Genomic DNA, 25,607 nt, shown 5'->3' on the forward strand with positions numbered 1-25,607 from the left:
TAGATTACGAAAAAAATGTAATTTTATAAAAGTGGCTTACTTTCTTATTTCTTAGTAATGATGGCGACTGAAATCCATCTCTTATTTACCATAACAACCAATAGTCATTAATCGTTGTGCATTATTATTAATAAGACAAGCTGTTATTTTTCGTTAATAAATAAACCAAAAAAAAAAACATTTAATAAGATATTTATAAATTATAAACAAAAATAAAATCAACAAAAGAAAAATCCATTAAAACCTGACCACATAAACACTAGAGAAGAGGGTGGGTGGGCGGCGCTAGTACCTGCTTAGATAAAACTGATTTTGGCAAATAACATACCCTCTAAGAAAAGACAGGGTGGGTGGGGGGGGGGGGCTAATCCCTGCTAAGATAAGACTGATTTTGGCAAATGGCATACCCTCTAAGAAAAGAGAGGGCGGGTGGGTGGGGATTGTAACTGCTAAGGTAAAACTAATTTTGGGAAATGACATACATAAAAATAAAACCAACAAAAGAAAAATCCATTACAGCCTGACCAACTGAACACTAGAGAAGATGAGGGCGGGTGGGCGGGTCTAGTACCTGCTTAGATAAAACTGATTTTGGCAAATAACATACCCTCTAAGAAAAGAGAGGGTGGGTGGGTGGGGCTAATCTCTGCTAAGATAAGACTGATTTTGGCTAATGAGATATCCTCTTGGAGAAGAGAGGGTGGGTGGGCGGGGCTAGTGCCTACTAAGATAAGGCTGATTTTGGCAAATGACATATCCTCTAACAAAAGAGAGGGTAGGTGGGCGGGGCTAGTACCTGCTAGAATAAGACCGATTTTGGCAAATGACATAGGTACCCTCTAAGAAAAGAGAGGGCGACATTTTCCAAACACCCGGTATTTAAAAAAAAACAACAAAATCTTACAATAGAATCTCAATAATTATCTTTCGAAAATTCAACTCCGATTGTTCTGAATTTTTGCAGACTCGTAAAGACGGATAAATCGTGGATTCCAAATCCCATTTATCAAATTATTCCCTCTAAAATTTTTGCTGAATAAATCTTATCCAAATATGCAAAATATTGTGTTCCTACACTGTGTAGGCTATCTCAAACAAATAATAAATGAAACTTTATGATGGGAGCACATTATTGTTGTTGCTGATACCGAGTGACTACTAGTGTTTGTGATTTTTTTCGTCAGGTTGGCAACATATTTAAAATTTTATTAAGTATGGCATACATTACGTCAAATTCAAATTTTGGGCACTAATTTCATGTGGGTCCATGTCAAAATTGACAATTGACATGCTAACATTGCTGCCACTAATCCAGAATTTCCAACCCAAAATTCAAATTTTGGGCACCAATTTTATGTGGGTCCATGTCAAAATTGACAACTGTGAACTGACATGCTAATATTTCTGCCAATAATCCAGAAGTTCCTACCCAAAATTTGTTTCAATCATTAATTAAGTGGGATTTATAAACTTGCTGTTGACGTTAAAGTTCCGGTTGCAGTTGGCTTTCCCACTGACGTTGACTTTAGAGCTGCAAATTGTCATTTATAAACTCCGTTGCCAACTTGGTGGTGATAGTAACTTTAATGTTCAACTTTTGCCGTATCTGAAGGGGTTGTAGAAGAAAACTAGAGGATTTAAGTTGATTACTACAAAAATTTACCACTTTAGACATGTTTTAAGTTCCTTATTGTCAAAATAAGTCTACACACGTTAAGAAAAACATGGCAAAATGTTGCCCCGCCCACCCGCGCTATCTCAATTGTTATGATTTTTTCATTCGTTGTGAGCCAAGGGGGCGGAGTTTAACTGCAAAATCCTTATTTCTCTACGAGAAATTAAAAACATGTTTTTGAGTATCGTGTTGTTCAAACTCAAAGATTAGGCCCCACCCATACCCGCCCCGAACTCAATTCTCAGTTGTGATGACTTTCATATTTGTCTACAAGAATTTACCATTTTACATATTTTTTAAGTTTCTTGTTCTGAAAAGACGACTACGTATATAAAGATAAAATATAAGCCCCGCCCACCCGCCCTATCTCAATTGTGATGATTTTTTTTTAATCGTCGAGAGCCAAAAGAGCGGAATTTTATTAATTATTATTTATTAAATGGAAAATTTATAAATCGACCTTTAATAGTCACCCAGTAAAATGTTCATGAGGTCATTACAATTTTTTTTTTAAGAAAACTCACCTATAGTTTAATAATTCACTTCTACTTTCATTTTGATTAATAAAAATGATACAATTTTTAATATAATTTAAAATTTTTAGTGAAACATATTTGCTTTTGAGACTTGGAAATCATAGCAACCGACACTACGTAAATCGGATCTCTAAACTACCGAGAGAGCAATAAAAATCAAAACCAGCCATGGATTTTTGAAGATTTGTCTTTGATCGTTACATTTTCAACTGAAATTTTTAAGTTGACGGTAATCTGATAAGACGAAAATTCTATCAAAGATAAATCTTCAAACATTCGTAGCTGTCTTTGATCATATTTTTATTGTTCCGTCGGTCCAACTAGATAAGTTCAGCAATGTCAAACAGCAACACGTGTATAAGATATTAAAACAGCGCAATAATAAATCACAATACAATTTATAAAAATAGTTTAAATCAGATTAAAATCAAAACACCGTCAAATCTTATCACTCCCAATTTTAATTTTTTGTATAGTATTTTCAGCAGTGATGGAATCAGTGAAATTGTAGATAAACTAAAAACGGTAACTGAGAAATCAATCGACATATAAAACACAAAATTCAGCATAACGTCAGAGAACATAGAGAAGCGCCATAGTTTAAATTAAATGACGGTTGAGGACTCCTCGACTTATGTTGGCAACAGTGTTTGTTTCTAACTAGGAATAAAATTAACTACAATAGAAAAAATGTCATAAATTTTTTAACGACACTAGATTTACCAGAATATCACAAGCTGCTTAATGTTTCATTCACTTTAATTCAGGTCACACGAATTACAGTTCGTCGTCTGAGAACTTGTTTGATCTACAGACCAGAGCGCACTCAGGCCAATGTCGACTCTAAGCGTTCGGAAACGATTTATAAGCCATGATCCATGATCTGATACACATCCTAACCGGTTTCGACCATAATTTCTTGCTGTTTCAACTTTCGAATTCTCAGTTTTTCGAAATTTAGTTTGGGGACTTTTCAGTTTACTCCTATTTATTATTCAATTTTTGAATTTTACAATTTCACAATTTTTCAATTTCTCGGTTTTCAGTTTTTCTCTTCAATTTTACGATTTTTAAATATTTTGGTTTTTCAATTTTTGACTTTTATAAACTCTTTATTTGTCGATTTTTCAATTAATTGATTTTTCAGGTTTTTGGATATTTCAGTTTTGGGATTTTTCAGTTTTTCCATTCGTCAGTTTTTCCTTCAGTTTTCAGTTTTTCGATATTTCAGTTTTGGGATTTTTCAATATTTCTGTTCTTCGACTTTTCCTTTTTTGACTTCTGGATTTTTCGATGTGTCGACTTTTTACTTTTTCGATTTTTAAATTTTAGATTTCTCAATTTTTTGGTATTTCAGTTTCTTAATATTTAAAATTTTAGATTTTTCGATTTCTCGATTTTTCAATTCAGCTCTGCCATATTTAAATTTTTCAAATGTTTCGATTTCTTAATCTTTTGATTTTTCGGCTTCCAGGTTTTAGATTTTCTGTCTTTCAATTGTCGTTTTTTCAATTTTTCGATTTCTAAATTTTAGATTTTTCTTCTTTTTATTATTTTAATTTTTCAATATTTAAAATATTAGATTTTTCGATTTCTCGATTTTTCATTTCAGTTCTTCGATATTTCCGATTTTCATGTTTTCGGATTTTTCAAATGTTTTGATTTCTTATTAATCTATCGATTTTCCGACTTCCCGATTTTAGATTTTCTGTTTTTCAATTGTCGTTTTTTTAATTTTTCGATTTTTAAATTTTAGATTTTTCAATTCTTTGGTATTTTAATTTCTCAATATTTAAAATTTTCGATTTTTCGATTTTTCGATTTTTCGATTTTTCATTTCAGCTCTTCAATTCAGCATATTTCAATTTTTCAGATGTTTCGATTTCTTAATCTTTCGAGTTTTCGACATCCCGGTTTTAGATTTTCTGTTTTTCAATTGTCGTTTTTTCAATTTTTCGATTTTTTAATTTTTCAAATTTGACTTTTATAAACTGTGTAAATATATATATATGTGTAAATTTTAGATTTTTCAGTTTATTGATATTTTAATTTTTCAATATTTAAAATTTTAGATTTTTCGATTTCTCGATTTTTCATTTCAGTTCCTCGATATTTCCGTTTTTCATGTTTTCGAATTTTTCAAATGTTTTGTTTTCTTAATCTATCGATTTTTCGACTTCCCGGTTTTAGATTTCCTGTTTTTCAATTGTCGTTTTTTCAAATTTTCGATTTTTCAATTTTTCAAATTTGACATTTAAACTGTCAATTTTTCGATTTTTCAATCAATCGGTGTTTTGATTTTCCCATTTCTGGACCTTCGAGTGTTTCGATTCTTCTGTTCTTCAGTTCTTTAATTTTTTGATTTTTCAGGTTTTTGATTTTTCAATTTTTCGATTTTTTAAGGTTTCTACTTTTCGACTTCACTTTTTTGATTTTTCGATTTTTCAGTTTTTAGATACATATTTCAGTTTTAGGATTTTTCAATATTTCAATTCTTCGGCTTTTCTATTTTTGATTTCTGGACTTTTCGATGTGTCTACCTTTTTACTTTTTCGATTTGTCAATTTTTGGATTTTTAATTTTAGATTTTTCAATCTTTTGACATTTTAATTTTTCAATATTTTTTAATCTTTCGATTTTTCGACTGCCTGATTTTAGATGTTATGTTTTTCAGTTTTTCAATTTGTTAATTTTTCATTCCCGATTTATCGAGATTTGATTGTTCAGGTTTTCAATTTATTGGTTTTTCAATTTTTTATTTTGGCCTATTTCGGTTTGTCAGTTTCTTCAGTTTTCCATTTTTTCGTTTTTTGATTTTTCCGCTTTTCCAATTTTGCAAATTTTAACTTTTTGTTTGTCGACTTCTCTATTTTTCGATTTTTGGACTTCATCACTTTTCGATTTCTCGTTCTTTTGATCTTTCAATCTCTCAATTTTCAATTTTTCGAATTTTTCAGTTTTTTGATTTCTCGATTTATCGAGATTTGGATTTTTCGATATTTTGATCGTCAATTTCTCAATTTATAAATTGTTCAATTTTTAACTTTTCGATTTTTCGATTTTGGCCTATTTCGGTTTCTCTATTGTTCGACTTTTCGACTCCACGATTTCTTGATCTTTTGATTTTTGATTTTCCAGTTTTTCGATGTTTCGATATTTCAGTTGTCCAATTTTTTAAATTTGGGAGTTTCGATTTCTCGATTTTTCGTTATTCGGTTTTTAAATTTTAAATTTTTGGATTTTACATTTTTTCGATTTACAGTTCTTCGATATTTCGATTTTTCAATGTTTCGGTTTTACGATTTTTGAAGGTTTTGATTTTTCGATTTCTCGATTTTTCGAATTTTCGATTATTTTAATTTTTCATTTTTTTCTCACTGTTAATATCATACAGTTTATCGAAAACAACCCACTAGGAACATTTAAAAAATCATAGAAAATTGAACACAGTGTTCCAAAACATTTTCCCGAAAAACATCCATTGGGTTATTACGATTTCAACAATATTCTTAGTTTAAAACGTTTTGCTAATATTAAACCCAAATAAAGAATTAATTCTTAGTTAAACAAAATATGTAAAATCATCTAAATCTGTACAAAAATATTCACTTAGTCGTTATAAAAACCGACCAAACAACTATCTCCCGCAGAAATTATAGTCCAAACCAATCAAATCGCTTCTGAACGCTTAGAGTCGACATTGGCCTGGGCGCGCTCTGGTCTGTACATCAAACAAGTTCTCAGGCGACGAGTTGTAGTGAAACAAGTTTTTTTATTGGCATCGACTATTTAAATTTGGCGCTGATTCGCTAATTTTCGAGAACACACGAATAAACGACTCAGGCAGTGGAAATGAAATTAATATTCGTCAAAATCGCCTGCTACAACTGCTTCCTTTACATGTCGCGCTGAAAGTTCGCAACTTTTCAAACCTGAAGCTGAAACATTTCTGAAAGGGTCATGATTCCACCATTAAAATTTTCCCGACTTCCTGGCTTTTATTTTAGCGTAACCCAGCTGCTACCAGCAGGGCAATCAATAAACTTAGAAAATTTATTGTTAAAGAATCTCAACGACAAATAAATTACCGTAGATCATGAAAATTTATTATTCTCAATAAATTTCTTAAAATACCTGCGCGAACTCTGAAAATTTAGTTCCAGGTATGGCAGAACAAATGGTAGCACAACTTTCCCTTTATGGTTAGTAATAATAATAATAATAATAATAAACCGCCACACGTGTGATACAAATTTTTCAAAAAAAGCCATCACCTGTTCGAAAGTAACGCAACCAACAACAAAGTGCACTTTTTGTGGATAATGAAAGTTTCAGTGTTTTCTATTCTTCTTTCCGTCTTCCGTGGCATAAATCTCATTTCCGCATGGCCATTATTACAAGTGTTTTACGCTCGTGACTCAATTTAATGTATTTCGCAATTTTCCTTTATTCTCCAGCCTCTAATCAAACGACTTGTTGCTCCGTTATGAAAATACAAGAGCTCCATCCAGCAAACAAAGTCATTACCCTATAATTATTATTAAATTATTGCGCCAAATAGGCCCCAAAAATAATATAAATTAGCCAAAGTGAATTAATGTTGCCTAAACCTGGCGTTACAACCTTCCAACTTGTGACTAATATTCCAATAAATAAACCGAATTCGCCGTTTCGTGCCATTTCCGCGGATAATGATAGCCACTTTAGGCACTAATTCTTAATGGAATTTAAATTGCACCCCTCAGTTTTATTCTTTGGGAGTTTGATTGTCAGAGACGTTGGTATCAGGTGGATTCTCGGAGGCGTCAACAGTGATGACGTCGAGACGGCGGTTTTATGCGGTACCAGTACAGAGGCGGACTGACGGAATTTGGGCCGAAAAATTACTAGCATTGGAAACATCGAGAAAAGGAAACACTACTTGAATCAATATTTTTTTCTTTTACAATCAGCTGATGATGTCAGTTTATACGACGATAATTTTTTCATACAAGGTCCGATTTTACGATTTTTCAATTATTCCATTTTTTCCTTTGTTAGTTTTCCGATTTTACAATTTTTTGAGTTTTAAACTTTTAGTTTTTTAATTTTTCAATTTCGTGTTTTTTTATTTTTTAGCAGAACAAATTTATCCAAACTAAAATATTGGAAAATCGGAAAATTTTATCATTGAAACAATGAAGAACACAAACATTTTTAAATGAAAAATCTAAAAATTTCAAAATGAAAATCGAGAAACTAAAAAATCGAGACTCCGAAAAATTGAAAAATTGTAAAGACAGAAAAATTAAAAATAAAACAGCAACATCGATAATTGGAAAAACGAAAAAATAAAAAATCCCGAATTTGAAACATCCAAAAATAAAATTTTGCAAAATCGAATAACTGTAACATCGAAACATTAAAAAATGCAACAATTAAAAATCGAGAAATTGAAAAATCAACAAAACGCAGCAATTCTGTAATTTTTCGACATATTTTTCAAATTCTTTATTTTTCATTTTTTAATTGTTCAACAAAAGGACAAATTTATTCAAACTGAACTTTTGAAAAACCGAAAAACTGTAACACTGACAAATCAAAAAACAAAATAATTAAAATTCGAGAAATTGAAAAAATCAACAAAAAGATACAATTTTGCAGTTTTTCGATGTAAAATTTTCAAATTCTCAATTTTTAATTCTTTTAGGACAAATCTCTTCAAACTGAAATTTTAAAAAACCAAAAAATCGGAAAATTGTAACCCTGAAAAATTGAAAAATTAAAAAATTAAAAACTGAAAAATCGAAAAAGAAACACTGAAAAAGCCAACAATTTAGAAATTGATAAATATATTGAAGAATTAAAAAAATAAAGAAACTCAAAATCGAATAATTAAAAGGTTAAAACAATTGAAAAATCGAAAAATTGTAAAATTGAAACCTGAAAATGCTGATTAATTAAAAATCGAGAAAGAGAAAAATTGAAAAAACGAAAAACAAAAACTTCTATAAATTAAACAATCACAAACACAAAAAAAAATTAATTTCAAAATTCAAAAATTTTAAAATGAAAACCGGAAAACTAAAAAATTAAGAATTTGTAAAAAAGAATCTGTTACTTTTTCAATTTTCCAATTTCGTGAAAATTGTATCATTGAAACAATGAAGAATACAAAAATTTTAAATGAAAAATCCAAAAATTTCAAAATGAAAATCCAGAAACTAAAAAATCGAGACTCCGAAAAATTGAAACATTGTAAAAACATAGAAAAATTAAAAATAAAACTGCAAAATCGGTAATTGAAAAATTGGAAAAACGAAAAAATAAAAAATCCCGGAATTGAAGCATCAAAATATCGAAAAACGAAACAATTTTGCATTTTTTCAATTTTAAAATTTTCAAGTTCTTGATTTCCAATTATAATTAAAATAAAATTTTGCAAAATCGAATAACTGTAACACCGAGACTTTAAAAAATGCAACAATTAAAAATCGAGCAATTGATGAAAAATCGATCAAACGCAACAATTCTGCAATTTTTCGATATAATATTTTTCAAATTCTCGATTTTTCATTTTTTAATTGTTCAACAAAAGGACAAATTTATTCAAACTGAACTTTTAAAAAACCGAAAAATTGTAACGTTGAAACATCAAAAAACAAAATAATTAAAAATCGAGAAATTGAAAAAATCAACAAAAAGAAACAATTTTGCAGTTTTTCGATGTAAAATTTTCAAATTTTCAATTTTTAATTCTTTTAGGACAAATCTATTCAAACCGAAATTTTAAAAAACCAAAAAATCGGAAAATTGTAACACTGAAAAATTGAAAAATCAAAAAATTAAAAACTGAAAAATCGAAAAATCCAACAATTGAAATATCGAAGAATTAAAAAAATAAGGAAACTCAAAATCGAATAATTAAAAGGTTAAAACAATTGATGAATCGAAAAATTGTAATATTGAAACCTGAAAACCCTGATTAATTAAAAATCGAGAAAGTGAAAAACTTCTATAAATTAAACAATCAAAAATACAAAAAAAAATAATTTCAGAATTCAAAAATTTTAAAATGAAAATCGAAAAACTAAAAAATTAAGAAATTGTAAAAAACAAAGATGGAAAAATTGAAAAACTGTAACATCAAAAAGACGAAACACTGAAAAACTAAAAAATTTTAAAACCGAGAAATCAGAGATTTTAAAAAATACAGAAATTGAAAAGCCAAGAATTGTTCACTTGAAAAAAATCCTAATAATAATTATTTGAAAAAAGTGAAAAATTAAAAATCGGGAAATTTAAAAGTGAAACAATTATTAAATTGTAAATTTGAAAAAAAAAACAAAAACGTAAAATCGAAAATTTGTAACATTGAAACCTGAAAAAGTGATAAATTAAAAATTGAAAAATCGAAAAAACGAAAATTTGTAAAAAGATGGACAATCGAAAAATTAAAAAGCAACTTGGAAAGTCGCAAAATTAAAATATCTGCAAATTAAAAAATCGAAACAAACAAAAATTTTACTGAAAAATAAAAATCATAATGAAAATCGAAAAACTAAAAAATCTATAAACCGAAAAATGTAAAAATTTAAAAATCTCGAGTTGAGAAAATAAAAAATCGAAGAAACGAAACAACTTGGTATTACATACTTGTAAGTACTTTATTTTTAACTTTTCGTTTTCTCAATTTTTCGTTTTTTTATTTTAAAACAAAAGGACAAACATAAAAGTGACATTTTAAAAAATAAAAAAATCGGAAAATTGTAAAACTGAAAAATTGAAAAATCAAAAAACAAAATAATTAAAAATCGAGAAATTGAAAAAATCAACAAAAAGAAACAATTTTGCAGTTTTTCGATGTAAAATTTTCAAATTTTCAATTTTTAATTCTTTTAGGACAAATCTATTCAAACCGAAATTTTAAAAAACCAAAAAATCGGAAAATTGTAACACTGAAAAATTGAAAAATCAAAAAATTAAAAACTGAAAAATCGAAAAATCCAACAATTGAAATATCGAAGAATTAAAAAAATAAGGAAACTCAAAATCGAATAATTAAAAGGTTAAAACAATTGATGAATCGAAAAATTGTAATATTGAAACCTGAAAACCCTGATTAATTAAAAATCGAGAAAGTGAAAAACTTCTATAAATTAAACAATCAAAAATACAAAAAAAAATAATTTCAGAATTCAAAAATTTTAAAATGAAAATCGAAAAACTAAAAAATTAAGAAATTGTAAAAAACAAAGATGGAAAAATTGAAAAACTGTAACATCAAAAAGACGAAACACTGAAAAACTAAAAAATTTTAAAACCGAGAAATCAGAGATTTTAAAAAATACAGAAATTGAAAAGCCAAGAATTGTTCACTTGAAAAAAATCCTAATAATAATTATTTGAAAAAAGTGAAAAATTAAAAATCGGGAAATTTAAAAGTGAAACAATTATTAAATTGTAAATTTGAAAAAAAAAACAAAAACGTAAAATCGAAAATTTGTAACATTGAAACCTGAAAAAGTGATAAATTAAAAATTGAAAAATCGAAAAAACGAAAATTTGTAAAAAGATGGACAATCGAAAAATTAAAAAGCAACTTGGAAAGTCGCAAAATTAAAATATCTGCAAATTAAAAAATCGAAACAAACAAAAATTTTACTGAAAAATAAAAATCATAATGAAAATCGAAAAACTAAAAAATCTATAAACCGAAAAATGTAAAAATTTAAAAATCTCGAGTTGAGAAAATAAAAAATCGAAGAAACGAAACAACTTGGTATTACATACTTGTAAGTACTTTATTTTTAACTTTTCGTTTTCTCAATTTTTCGTTTTTTTATTTTAAAACAAAAGGACAAACATAAAAGTGACATTTTAAAAAATAAAAAAATCGGAAAATTGTAAAACTGAAAAATTGAAAAATCAAAAAATTAAAATCTGAAAAATCGAAAAAGAAACACTGAAAAACCGAACAATTTAAAAATTGAGAAATCGAAGAACTGCAAAAATAAAGAACCTCAAAATCGAATAGTTAAGAGGTCAACAATTGGAAAAGGAAAAATTGTAACCTTAAAAATGGGAAAACTGAAAATTTAAAAAACCGAAAAATCGAACAATTGCAAAGTTGAAAATCAAAAATAGAAAAAATGAAACCTTAAAAGTTGAGAAACTGAAAATTTCGATAATTGAAAAAACACTTGAAAGTTTGAAAAAATGAAAAAAAAGAAACTGTAAAATCGAAAAACTGATTAATTAAAAATCGAGAAATACGGAAAACAAAATTTTCTAGAAATAGAAAAATCGACAAATTGAGAAATTCAAAAGTTGAAGAATGTCAAAATAAACATCGAAAAATTGTAAAATTAAAATGTCGAAACCTAAAAATTGAAAAAATGAAACATTGAACAAAAAAAATTGAAATACCGAAATGTTGAAAAAATAGTGAAAGTAAAAAATCGGATAACGAAAAAATTAAGAATTCAAAAATCCAAAAATCAAAATATCTTGAAACGTAAAAATCGAAAAAACGAGAAACTGTCAAATCTAAAAATTATAACATTGAAACCTGAATAAACTGACGAAATAAAATTCGAGAAACTGAAAATCGACAACAAAAAATTAAAAAATGCAAGAACTCCAAAATAAAAATCGAAAAACTGAGAAATTCTAAAATCGAAAAGCTAAGAATCTTAAAAACTTCAAAAATCGATACGATTAAAAAAATGTTCAGACCACACAGATGAAAGCAACAATATTTTTCACTTAAAAATAGAGGGACCATTGGACGAATGACTATTTTCATGTTTTCTCGACGTTTCATGACCTCCAAGGTATGAAAAAATAAATCTCCTATTTTCATTTGTCTGCCGACTAGGTTTACTTTTATTAAAGAGATAATCTTCAGAACTACTGGTCTGATTGTTATATGCATTTTAGGAATATCGTATAGATGATAAAACTCTTACCAACATTTATCTCATCATCCCTACCAACAATCCGTTAATTAAATATAATAATATAAGTAGCTGTGTACTTGTGGTTAATGAATCCGCCTTTATTTATTTTTTAATAAATTGCAGGCATATGAAATATAGAGGAAAATCAGTGAAAACATAAATAACATGATCCTATACTTGTGGTTTATGAATCCGGCTTGATTTTTGTCACATTTAATGTTTACTATTTTCCATATTATCTATATTTTGTTTACTTAAAAAAAATGTTTTGGTGAAGATGGTTAACGCTCTACCAACGTAATGCCATCTTCAAAGCATGTGTTAAATTTCAGAGCAATTGGTTCAGTAGTTTCTTAGATAAACTGTAAAAAATTCACGTAATGACACATGAGATGACGTCATCAAATTTTTGGAGAGAATGAATACGATAACCTCTACAATAAATTTTCACATTTTTCTCTACAATTTTAATTGTTTTTTCAAAACTCTATATGTCTATTAGAGAGAAATTGAAAGTGGATTAATAAACCACAACTATATAAATACATCATTAAAAAAAATTTAGGAGAAATTTACCTAGTGAAATTCTCAGATGACGTCAGACCAACATAAAAATTATCATTTATTATAACATACTGGAAAAATAACCTCTAGTGTATAATCACTGACTTTTTTGACGGTAATTAATAAATCAGTTGTACACCACAGGGAAAAAAGCTTATGAAAAATTGTAAGTGTGTGAAAAGTACCAAGTAAAATAGCATTAGGAAAAAATTTGTAGGGGATAATATTAAAAAATTTGGGAGAATTTGACAGAAGTTAGAAGCTACAATACTCGAAAACACAGAAATAAGCTTTACCACTAATTTTTAACGTATCTCACGTTTAAATTAACTTGAAATAGGGAGTTAAAAAAACGCAAGTTTAGCAGAAAACGCGTTTTATATTTATATCTCCAGGCCCCGTTTTGGCCCCGCCACTGGGTCCGGGACGTCACGGTTGCATTTCCTTGGTACCCCGGGGTACAGGGCACGAAGTCCTCGATGCCGAAATGGGTTAACGTAAAACTCATGGACTGTTGCATTCACTCTAGTTGCCGTTCAGGGTGAACATCGAAAGGTGCTTTTATCCAGAAGAACACGCCGAATACGACCATTCAATAGTTTTTATCGTCGCAACAACAATCAAATCGAAGAAATGGAGAAGTACTGCCACTAAAGTTGCTGTTACGTGTGAGTATTGATCGAAAGTTTATTTTTTCGTGGTTTGAGGTGGGGAAGTTGTAGATAGCGTAGTTAACAGTTCGGTTTACTCTGGATTAACATTTTTAGCGAATTTTATTCGTATTTGTCACAGTTATGCAAAAATGTGTGTATTGTCATACTTATTTTTATTACGTTATAATTAGTTTGATGACCACACAGAATAGTTTGGCATTTAAAATGAGTAAATTAAAAAAAGTGTAAGACACACCTACGAGAACCGTAAGGTATCAACTAGACACGTAAATGAAGTTAAATATTGACATTAACCCTGAATTTATAAATATAAAACTGATGGGAAATTGATTATCGAATATAGGTTTCAGTCTGCAATGACAATAGTTTTGGTAAAAATTTGTAACCTTAATAGTAAATTACAACGCAAGATATCAATGTATGTATCATTTATTTTACTTATGTTATGGAAGAAATATATTTATAAATTTGCATCTTTAGGTTTGCAATAAAATTTCGTGACCAATTACGCTTCTAAAAATATTCCTTTCATTGAACACAACTGACAGTCACGCAGCTAGCAAATGTTATTATATTTAATAACTATAACTACTAGCTAAGGCAGTGACTAATAGAATGTTATATGTATCTCAGACAAAAGGAGTTTTATATTAGCTCATTATCTTTTGTGTTTTCTGACTTAGCAATATCCTTTGATATTTTTAGATTTTTTCACTTCTCTAATACAGATAGAGGAAGCGTTGATGAAATCATTATTTTTCAACACATTATGTTTTTTCTTTCAACTTTGCCAAAAATACAGTAAATTTCCAAAATTGGAAAAAAATACAAATCAAAATTTTGACCTTTTCCCAAACGTTTTCAAAAATTGCCAGAAGAACTTTTTTGTTGATTTCGACTTCTAAAAGTTTTTTCGGGCTCCATTTCTTCCAAAATTGCTATCACTTTCCCAGAATTACCAAAATTGAAAACTGCAATTTTTGGTAGGTAAATATATTTAAAAATTGGACTTTGAAACCGAATATTTAGAAAATGTTGATGCGTTATGATTTTTGATTCAGTTCGCCGAAATCTACCACATCTTGGAATTATTTGTAAATTTTTAGACAACTTCGACAAAAACTCAGTATTTCGATAACCGCCTGTATGAAATTTTTGACCTTTTCTTGAACACTTTCAAAAATTGCCCAAAGGGATTCTGTGTTTCATTTCAATCTCTAGAAATTTTTTCGCCCTTATTCTTCCGATAATTCTTACTATTTTTCTAGAACAGCCAAAACCATATAAGTATAAATGTTTGGGATATTTTACAAATTTACTTTGAAATCGAATGTCTCGAAAATTTTGAGCCAGAATTAAGACGTTATGTTTTTCGATTCAGTGCATCGAGATCTACTTATATTCCAGAATTATTCGCAGGTTCTTTGGTAATTTCGCCAAAAACTCAATTTTTCAATAACTCCTTGTATGACATCTTTTTCTGGAGCACTTTAAAAAATTCTTTTAGACATTTTTTTGTTGATTTCAACCCTTAGAAGGTTTTTTGGCTCTATTTTTCGAAAATTTCTCCATTTTCCAAAACAAGCAAAATAAATTAAATATGTAAATGTTTTCATTATTTTAAATATTTCAATTTGAAACCGAATATTTTTTGAATCAGCTCGAAGACATCTATATTTCAGAGTTTTTTGCACATTTTTTGACAATTTGGCCAAAAGCGCAATTTTTTAGTAACCCCCTGTTTGAAATTTTTAGCCATTTCTCGAGCACTTTCGAAAATTGCCAAAAAAGCAGATTCTTTTCTTAATTTTGATTACAACAAAAATTGATTTTTTTCGGATTTATTCTTCGAAAATTTCTATCACTTTTCCAAAATAATAACAATAAATTACGGGTATATGTACATCTTTGGAATATTTTAAAAAGGTGATTTTGAAACCGAATATTTGGAAAATCCTGGTCGAAATCATGATTTTCAACACATTATGTTTTTCGATTCAACTCGACGTTTAGAATTGTTTATGAATTTTTAATCAACTTTGCCACGTTCGAAAGTTCCCAGAAGGGACCTTTTCGTTGATTTCCGAAAAGTTCCGACCTTTTTTTCGTGAACAGTCAAATTTGAAAAACACAATTTTTTGCACCACTTGTATTTAAAAATTTGGCTTTGAAACGGAATATTTAGAAAATCGTGATCCGGGGCCGTCAATACATTTTTTGATTCCGCTCACTGAAATCTCCCAGAATTATTTGTGGAATTTGGCAACTTCGTCAAAAACTCAATTTTGAATAGAACCCCTGTATGACATTTTTGACCCTTCCTGGAGTACTTTAAAAAATTGCCAAAAAGGATTCTTTTGTTGATTTGAACTTTTAGAAGGTTTTTTCGGATTTATTTTTCGAAAATTTCTCCATTTTATCGGCACAACCAAAATAAATTATGTAAATTTTTAGGTTATTTTAAACATTTGAATTTAAAACCCAATATTTCGAAAATCTTGATTCGGGACACGTTATGTATTTAGATTATACTCATTGTAATTTGTTTCCTAGATTTTTTTTAATTATGGGGAACTTTGTCAAAATTCCAGTTTGTATATGATTTTTGATTTAGTTCGCTGAGATCTGCTACATCTTGGAATTATTTGTGAATTTTTAGACAACTTCGCCAAAAACTCTATTTTTCGATAGTCTGTATGATATTTTTGACCTTTCCATCAACAGTTTCGAAAACTGTCATAAGGGATTCTGTTTTTCATTTCAATCGAAGTTTTTTCGCCTTCATTCTTCCAAAAATTCTTACTATTTTTCCAGAATGTGCAAAGCGGCATAAATAAATATTTTAAAAATTTTACTTTTAAATCGAATATTTTCAAAAATCTTGACCCGTCAACACGTTAAATTTTTTGATTCAGCTCGAAGTTTTTTGTACATTTTTTGACAATTTCGCCAAAAGCTCAATTTTTTAATAGCTCCCTGTATGACATTTCTCCTGGAGCAATGTAAAAAATTCCCAAAAAGAAATTATTTTGTTTATTTGATCTTTTAGAAGGTTTTTCGACTTTATTTTTCGCAAATTTCTCCATTATGTAAATTTTTAGGTTATGTTAATAATTTGATTTTGAAATGAAAATTTCGATTTGGAAGCGTTAACACGTTATGTTTTTGAATTTAGCTGATTGTGATCTGTGTCTTATTATTTTTTTTAATTTGCAGCAACTGTCAAAAGGTCCAATTTGTCAAAACCCTTTCATTTCAAATTTTTGACCTTACGCTGAACACCATTGAAAATTACCAGAAAAGATTTTTTGTTGATTTCGACCTTTAGTTTTTTCGGGCTCCATTTCTTTCGAAATTGCTACCATTTTTCCAGAATAGGCAAAATTAAAAATGGCAATTTTGGGTACATTTAAAAATTGAACTCTGAAACCGAATATTTAGAAAATCTTGATCGGTTATGTTTTTTAATTCGGTTCGGCGAGATCTACTAAACCCCGGATTGTTGATTTCAACCTACGTTTTTCCGAATTCATTCCTTCGAAAATTCGTATCATTTTTCCAAAATAGTCAAAATAAATTATGGCAGTTTTGGAGTACTTAAAAATTTGACTTTGAAACCGAATTTTTATTCCGAAAATCTTTATCTTTATCGTAGATCATCAACACGTTTTGTTTTTTGGTTCAGCTCGTCGCTTAGAATTTTATATGAATTTTTAAACAAATTTGCCAAAAGCCCAATCTTCAAAATTGGAAAAATTAATTCATTTTTCAAACCGCCCCCCCCCCCCCCATGTGAAATTTTCGAACTTTCTCCGAACGCCTTCGAAAATTACCAGAAGAGATTTTTGTCGAACTCTAAAAGTTTTTCGGCTTTATTTTTTCAAAATTGCTTCTTGTACCACTTTTCCAGAATAGCTAGAATTAAAAACGACAATTTCTGGTATACCTACTTACTTATTTAAAATTGGACATAACCTCCTATAAGAAATTTTTGAACTTTGACTCCCAGCACTTTTGATAATTGTCAAAAGATATTCTTCTATTGATTTCAACTTCTAGAAGTCTTTTCAATTTTATTTCTACGAAAATTCCTACTATCTTTCCAGAGCAGCCAAAATGACAAATCAATTCTTGGGAAATTTTAAAAATCCAACGTAGAAGTCGAATATTTCGAAAATCTTGATCGGAGATCATCAACACGTTATGTTTTCCTATTCAGCTCGCGGAGATGTAAATCTCAAAATTTTTTGCAGATTTTTTGGCAATTTCGCCAAAAGCTCAATTGTTCAATAACTCCGTGTATGAAATTTTTGACAATTCCCAGAGAACTTTCGAAAATTGCCAAAAACAGATCCTATTGTTTTTTCGGCTTTATTTTTCGAAGATTTCTGCCACTTTTCCAGAATAATCAAAATAAATCATGTATGTATATCTGTAGAATATTAAAAAAAAAATGACTTTGAAATCCAAAACAAAATATTTCGAAAATCTTGATTCGAGATCAAGATTTTCAACACGTTTTGTTTTTCGGTTCAGTTCGTCGCTTAGAATTTTTAATGAATTTTTAAACAACTTTGCCAAAAGTCCTATCTTCGTAATTGGAAAAAAGTCAAATGAAAATGTTTACCTTTTTCCAAATATTTTCGAAAATTACCAAAAGAGACCTTACTAAAACTAAAAACGACATTTTTTGGTATCTGTTTCCAAAAACTGGAATATTTAGAACCTTCTGAATCGAAGCCGTCAGTACAATATGTTTTTTGATTCAGCTCGATGACATTTTTTACCTTTCGCCGAGCACTTTCGAAAATTGACAAAAAAGATGCTAGTGTTAATTTCAACCTCTAAAAGTTTTTTCGACTTCATTCCTTCGAAAATTCGTACTATTTTAAAAAAATTTACTTTGAAATTGAAAATTTTGAAAATCTGAATCTTTTCGATTCAGCTCGTCAAGATCATACCACAGAATTTTTTACAGATTCTTTGGGAGTTTCACCAAAAAGTCAATTTTCTAGTAATTTTTGACCTTTCCTAGAGCTCTTTAAAAAATTGTCAAAAGACATTCTTTTGTTGATTTCAACCTCTAGAAGGTTTTTCGGCTTTATTTTACGAAAATTTCTCGATTTCTCCAGAACAACCAAAATAGATTATGTAAATTTTTTGGTTATTTTAACATTTGATTTTGAAACCGTTCATTTCGAAAATCTTGATTCGGTACCGTCAGCACCTTATGTTTTTGAATTCAGCTCATTGTGATGTGTATCTCATTTTTTTTATATTCTAGGCAACTTTGTCAAAAGTTCAATTTTTCAAAACCTTTCCATTTGAAATTTTTGATCTTTCTCCGAACGCTTTCAAAAATTACCAGAACAGATTTTTTGTTGATTACGAGCTCTTGAAGTTTTTCGGCTTGATTTTTTCGAAAATTGCTATCATTTTTCTAGAATAGCCAAAATTAAAAATGGAAATTTTTCGTAAATTTAAAAATTGGATTTTGAAATCGAATATTTAGAAAATCACATAACCTGCTTTGAGAAATGTTTGAACTTTGACTATCAACACTTTCGATAATTGTTAAAAGATATTCTTCTGTTGATTTCGACTTTTAGAAGTTTTTTCAGCTATATTTCTTCGAAAATTCTTACTATCTTTTCAGAGCAGCCAAAATGAAATGAAGCAATTTTTGGGATATTTTAAAAATCCTACTTAGAAGTTGAATATTTCAAAAATCTTGATCGAAGATTACTAGCACGGGACAATTTATGTTGTAAATATGTCTTGCTATTGTACTACTGTCCATCTCGTTATTGCCAATAAAATTTTATAGGGTACAATGAAATTTCCAAAACTATACATCTTTAGAATATTTTTAAAATCTGACTTTGAAATCAAATATTTCGAACATGAATTTTTAATCAATTTTGCCGAAAGTCCAAATTTCAAAATTGAGAAAAATTCCAAATGAAAATTTCTATCTTTCCTCAAACTTTCGAAAATGCCCACAAGAGATTTTTTTGTGGATTCGACCTCCAGAAGATTTTTTGAGTTCATTTCTTCTAAAAAAGTTCCTACTAAAATTAAAAATGCCAATTTTTGGTACTTGCCTTCAAAAACTGGACTTTGAAATTTAATATTTAGAAAATCCTGACCGGAGCCGTCAGTACTATATTTATGTTTTTTATTCAGGTGGCTGAAATCTATATTCCAGAATTATTTGTGAATTTTTACCAAAAGCTCAATTTTTCAATAACCAACTGTATGAAATATTTGACCTTTCGAAAAGTCTCAAAAGAGACTTTGCTCTTCATTTCAACCTCTATAAGTTTTTCAGCTTCATTCCTTGGAAAATTCTTACTGTTTTTCTAGAATGGCTAAAATGATATAAATAAATGTTTGGGATATTTTAAAAATTTGACTTTGAAATAGAATATTTCTAAAATATTGATTGGGGATCATCAACACGTTTTCCGTTTCTGATCATCAAGATCTATATCCCAGAACTTTTTGCAGATTATTTGGCAGTTTCTCCAAAAAGTCATTTTTCAATAAATCCTTATGATATTTTTTCTGGAGGACTTTAAAAAATTGCCAAAAAATATTCTTTTTGTTAATTTCAACCTCTAGAAGATTTGTAAGCTTTTTTTTTCGAAAATGTCTCCATTTTTCCAGAAAAACTAAAATAAATTTTGTGAATGTTTTGGTCATTTTAAACATTTGATTTTAATACCCAATATTTCGAAAATCTTGATTTGGAAACGTCAACACGTTATGTTTTTGGATTCAGCTCATTGTGATCTGTGTCCCAATTTTTTTTTTAATTTTAGGCAACTGTCAAAAGTCCAATTTTTCAAAACTCCCCCATTTCAAACCCTGAACTAAGTACTTTGAAAATTACCAAATTACCAGAAGAGATTTTTTGTTGATTTTCGTGCTCCATTTCTTTCGAAATTGTTACCATTTTTCTAGAATAGGCAAAAAACGGCAATTTTGGGTACATTTAAAAATTTTACTTTGAAACCGAATATTTAGAAAATCTTGATAGGTTATGTTTTTTGATTCGCTTCGTCGAAATCTACCTCGGAATTATTTGTGAATTTTTAGACAACTTCACTAAAAGTAAATTTTTCAATATCCTTCCTAAAATAAATTATGGGAATTTTGAAATTGGACTTTGAAACCGAATTTTTCGAAAATCTTGATCCAGAATTAAGACGTTATGTTTTTCGATTCAGTGCATCGAGATCTATATATATATTCCAGAATTATTCGCAAGTTCTTTGGTAATTTCGCCAAAAACTCAATTTTTCAGTAGCTCCCCGTATGAGATCTTTCACTTTTCTGGAGCACTTTAAAAAATTCTCTTAAAGAAATTTTTTTGTTGATTTCAACCCTTACAAGGTTTATTGGATCTATTTTTCGAAAATTTCTGCATTTTCTAGAACAACCAAAATAAATTAGATCTGTAAATGTTTTCATTATTTTAAACATTTCAATTTGAAACCGGATATTTCGAAAATCTTGATTCGTCAACACGTTAAATTTTCTTTGGTCAAAAGCTCAATTTTTTAATAACCTCCTGTATGAAATTTTTGCCATTGCTCGAGCACTTTCGAAAATTACCAAAAAAGCAGATTCTTTTGTCAATTTTGATTTCAACAAAAATTGAGTTTTTTCGGATTTATTCTTCGAACAGTTCTACCACTTTTCCAAAATAATAACAATAAATTACGAGCATGTACATCTTTAGAATGTTTTAAAAAGGTGGCTTTGAAACCGAACAGTTGGAAAATCATGGTTCGAAATCATGATTTTTAACACATTATTATGTTTTTCGATTCAACTCGTCGCCTAGAATGTTTTATGAATTTTTAGGCAACTTTGTCAAAAATACAATAATTTTCCAAGATTGGAAAAAACACAAATGAAAATTTTGACTTTCCCCCATACACTTTCGAAAATTCCCAGAAGAGATCTTTTTGTTAATTTCGAACTACAGACGTCTTTCCTTTCGAGAGCAGTCAAATTTGAAAAAGACAATCTTTGGTACCACCTGTATTTAAAAATTGGATTTTGAAATGGAATATTTAAAAAATCTTGATCCGGGACCGTCAATACTTTACGTTTTTTCATTTCACTCACTGAAATTTATCTCCCAGAAATATTTATGAAATTTGGCAACTTTGCCGAAAACTCAATTTTTCAATAAACCGCCTGTAATTATGACATTTTTGACCTTTCCTGGAGAGCTTGAAAAAATTGCCAAAAAGGATTCTTTAGTTGATTTCATCCTTTAGAAGGTTTTTTCGGATTTATTTTTCGAAAATTTGTCCTTTTTTCCAGCAGAACCAAAATAAATTACGTAAATTTTTAGGTTTTTTAACATTTGATTTTGAAACCGAATATTTCGAAAATCTTGATTCGGGATCGTCAACACGTTATGTATGTAGATTAAATTCATTGTGATCTGTTTCCCAGATTTTTTTTAATTATGGGGAACTTTGTCAAAAGTCCAGTTTTTCAAAGCCCCTAAATTTGAAATTTTTGACGTTTCTCCGAACACCAGAAGAGATTTTTTGTTGATTTCGACTTCTATAAGTTTTTTCGGGTTTCATTTTTTCCAAAATTGGTATCATTTTTCCACAATGGCCAAAAATAAAAATAGTAATTTTTGGTATATTTAAAATTTATTTAAGCCATATAAATACGTGTTTGGGATATTTTAAAAATTTGACTTTGAAATCGAATACATATTTCGAAAGTATGGAGATCATCAACACGTTATGTTTTTAGTTTCAGATTATCAAGATCTATAGATCCCAGAATTTTTTGGAGATTCTTTGGGAATTTTGACCAAAAACTCATTTTTCAATAACTCCCTGTATGATATTTCTCTTGGAGCGCTTTAAAAAATTGCCAAAAAGAGATTATTTTGTTGATTTTATCCTTCAGAATGTGGCGGCTTTATTTTTCTAAAATTTCTCCATTTTTCCAGAACAGCCAAAATAAATTATGTAAATTTTTGGGTTATTTTAAACATTTGACTTTGAAACGGAATGTTCGGAATTTTTTTTTGAAGGCGTCAACACGTTATGTTTTTGGATTCAGTTCACTGTGTCTTAGATGTTTTTTAATTTTAGGCAACTATCAGAAAGTCCAATTTTTCAAAATTTCGAATTTTTGAGAATTATCAAAAGAGTTTTTTTGAAGTTTTTTCGGGCTCTATTTCTTTCGAAATTGCTACCATTTTTAAAGAATAGGCAAAATTAAAAATGGCAATTTTGGGTACATTTAAAAATTGAACTTATGTTTTTTAATTCGGTTCGCCGATATCTATTAAACCTCAGAATTATTTGTGAATTTTTAGACAACTTCGCCAAACGTAAATTTTTCAGTATCCCTCGTAATGAAATTTTTTACCTTCCACCGAATACCGTCGAAAATTACCAGAGGAGAATCCTGTGTTGATTTCGACCTACATACCTTTTTCCGATTTCATCAAAATAAATTATGGCAATTTTTAAAAATTTGACTTTGAAACCGAATTTGTATTTCGAAAATCTTAATCGGAGGTCATCAACACGTTTTGTTTTTCGATTCAGCTCGTCGCTTAGAATTTTTTATGAATTTTTAAACAACTTTGCCAAAAGTCCAATCTTCAAAATTGGAAAAGAATTCAAATGAAAATGTTTATCTATTCCCAAACACTTTCGAAAATTACCAGAAGAGACCTTTTTGTTAATTTCGCCCTCTAGAAGATTTTTCTAGTTCATTTTTTATAAAAAAGTTTCTACCAAAGTTAAAAATGGCAATTTTTTGTACCTGCCTTCAAAAACTGGAATATTTAAAAAAATTCTGAACCGAAGCCGTCAGTACAATATGTTTTTTGATTCAGGTCGACGAAATCTATAGTCCAGAATTATTTGTGAATTTTTAGGCAACTTCACCAAAAATTCAGTTCTTCAATAACCGCCTGTATGAAATTTTTCATTAAAAATTGCCAAAAGAGATTCGCTGTTCATTTCAACCTCTAGAAGTTTTTTCGACTTCATTCTTTCGAAAGTTCGTACTGCTTTTCCAGAATGGCCAAAACGACATTAAAAAATGTTTGTGATATTTTAAAAATTTTACTTTGAAATCGAAAATTTTGAAAATCTTAATCGGGGATCATCAACAAGTTATGTGTTTCGATTCAACTCATCAAGATCATACCAAAGAAATTTTTACGGATTCTTTGGCAATTTCACCAAAAACTCAATTTTCCAGTAACTCCCTGTATTTTTGACCTTTCCTAGAGCAATTTAAAAAGTTGCCAAAAAGAGATTCTTTTGTTGATTCCAACCTTTAGAAAGCTTTTCGACTTTATTTTACGAAAGTTTCTCCATTTTTTTGATTTTGACTAGGAGTTTTTTCAGTTTCATTTCTTCGAAAATTCCCACTATCTTTCCAGAGCAGCCAAAATAACATAAATCAATTTTTGGGATATTTTAAAAATCCTACTTAGAAGTCGAACATTTCGAAAATCTTGATCGGAGATCATCAACACGTTATGTTTTTCTATTCAGCTAGCAGATATCTAAATCTTAGACTTTTTTTCCAGATTTTTTGACAATTTGGCCAAAAGCTCAATTGTTCAATAATATGAAATTTTTGACAATGCCCCGAGAACTATCGAAAATTGCCAAAAACAGATTTTTTCGTTTTTTCCGCTATATTTTTCAAAAATTTGTATCATTTTCCAGAATAATAAAAATTAATTATTGTATATCTTCAGAATATTTTAAAAATCAGACTTCGAAATCAAAAACATATTTCGAAAATCTTGATTTTTTATGAATTTTTAATCAATTTGCCAAAAGTCCAAACTTCAAGTTGGAACGAATTTCAAATGAAAATTTTTACTTTTTCCCAAACACTTTCGAAAATTACCATATTTTGTTGATTTCGACTCCAGAAGATTTTTCTGGTTCATTTCTTCTAAAAAAGTTCCTACAAAAGTTAAACATGGCAATTTTTAGTATCTATCTTCAAACAGGAAAATTGACAAAAAAGATGCTGCTGTTAATGTCAACCTCTAAAATTTTTTTCGACTTCATTCCTTCGAAAATTTTTACTATTTTTCTAGAATCCCCAAAACGATATAAATAAATGTTTGTGATATTTTAAAAATTTTACTTTGAAATCGAAAATTTTGAAAATCTTAATCGGGAGTCATCAATAAGTTACTTTTTTCGATTCAGCTCATCAAGATCATATCACAGAATTTTTTATAGATTCTTTGGCAGTTTCACCAAAACCTCAATTTTCCAGCAACTCCCTGTATTTTTGGCTTTTCCTAGAAGACTTTAACAGTTATCAAAAAGATATATTTTTGTTGATTTCTACCTCTAGAGGGCTTTTGGCTTTATTTTACGAAAATTTCTCCATCTCCAAAATAACCAAAATAATTTATGTAAATTTTTTGAAACCGAATATTTCGAAAATCTTTATTTGGAACCGTCAGCACGTTATGTTTTTGAATTCAACTAATTGCCATCTGTTTCTCAATTTTTTCTTTTAGGTAACTTTGTCAAAAGTCCAATTTTTCAAAACCCCTACATTTGAAATTTTTGCTCTTTCTCCGAACGTCTTCGAAAATTACCAGAAGAGATTTTTTGTTGATTTCGACCTCTAGAAGTTGTTTCGGTTTCATTTCTTCGAAAATTGCTACCATTTTTCCAGAATAGCCAAAATTAAAAATGGCAATTTTTGGTATATTTAAAAATTGGACTTTAAAACCGAATATTTAGAAAATCACATAACTTGTTTTAAGAAATTTTTGACTTTTGACCCGCAGCACTTCCGGTAATTGTCAAAAGATTTAAATATATAAATGACATAAATCAATTTTTGGGATATTTTGACAACTCTGCTTAGAAGTCGAATATTTCAAAAATCTTGATCGGAGAATATCAACACGTTATGTTGTTCTATTCAGCTCGCAGAGATCCAAAGCTTAGAATTATTTGCAGATTTTTTGGCAATTCCGCCAAAAGCTCAATTGTTCAATAACCCCGTGTATGAAATTTTTGACAATTCCCGAGAACTTTCGAAAATTGCTAAACACAGATTCTTTTGTTTTTTCGGCTTTATTTTTCGAAAATTTCTACCACTTTTCCAGAATAATGAAAATAAATTATGTACATCTTTAGAATATTTTCAAAATCTGACTTTGAAATCA

At 28.9% G+C, this 25,607-nt stretch overlaps 1 protein-coding gene across 3 annotated transcripts in view; it reads left to right on the forward strand.

Annotated features, from left to right (window-relative positions):
• Window positions 1-25,607, forward strand: part of LOC135133487 (tubulin glycylase 3A-like) — a 45,679-nt gene that overhangs the window by 1,969 nt on the left and 18,103 nt on the right. For 2 of the 3 annotated variants that reach the window (XM_064061915.1, XM_064061918.1), the window contains exon 1: window positions 13,232-13,384. The exons of the other annotated variant lie outside the window; for it this stretch is intronic. The gene's annotated coding sequence lies outside the window, so the exon portion shown is untranslated. Of the gene's footprint in view, window positions 1-13,231; window positions 13,385-25,607 lie in introns of those variants that run through there. 3 annotated transcript variants of the gene reach the window in all.

The sequence above is a fragment of the Zophobas morio genome, unplaced genomic scaffold (assembly GCF_036711695.1).
Source record: "Zophobas morio isolate AGI-343-1 ecotype UQ-CSIRO unplaced genomic scaffold, CSIRO_AGI_Zmor_V1 ptg000022l, whole genome shotgun sequence".
Lineage (NCBI taxonomy): Eukaryota > Metazoa > Arthropoda > Insecta > Coleoptera > Tenebrionidae > Zophobas > Zophobas morio.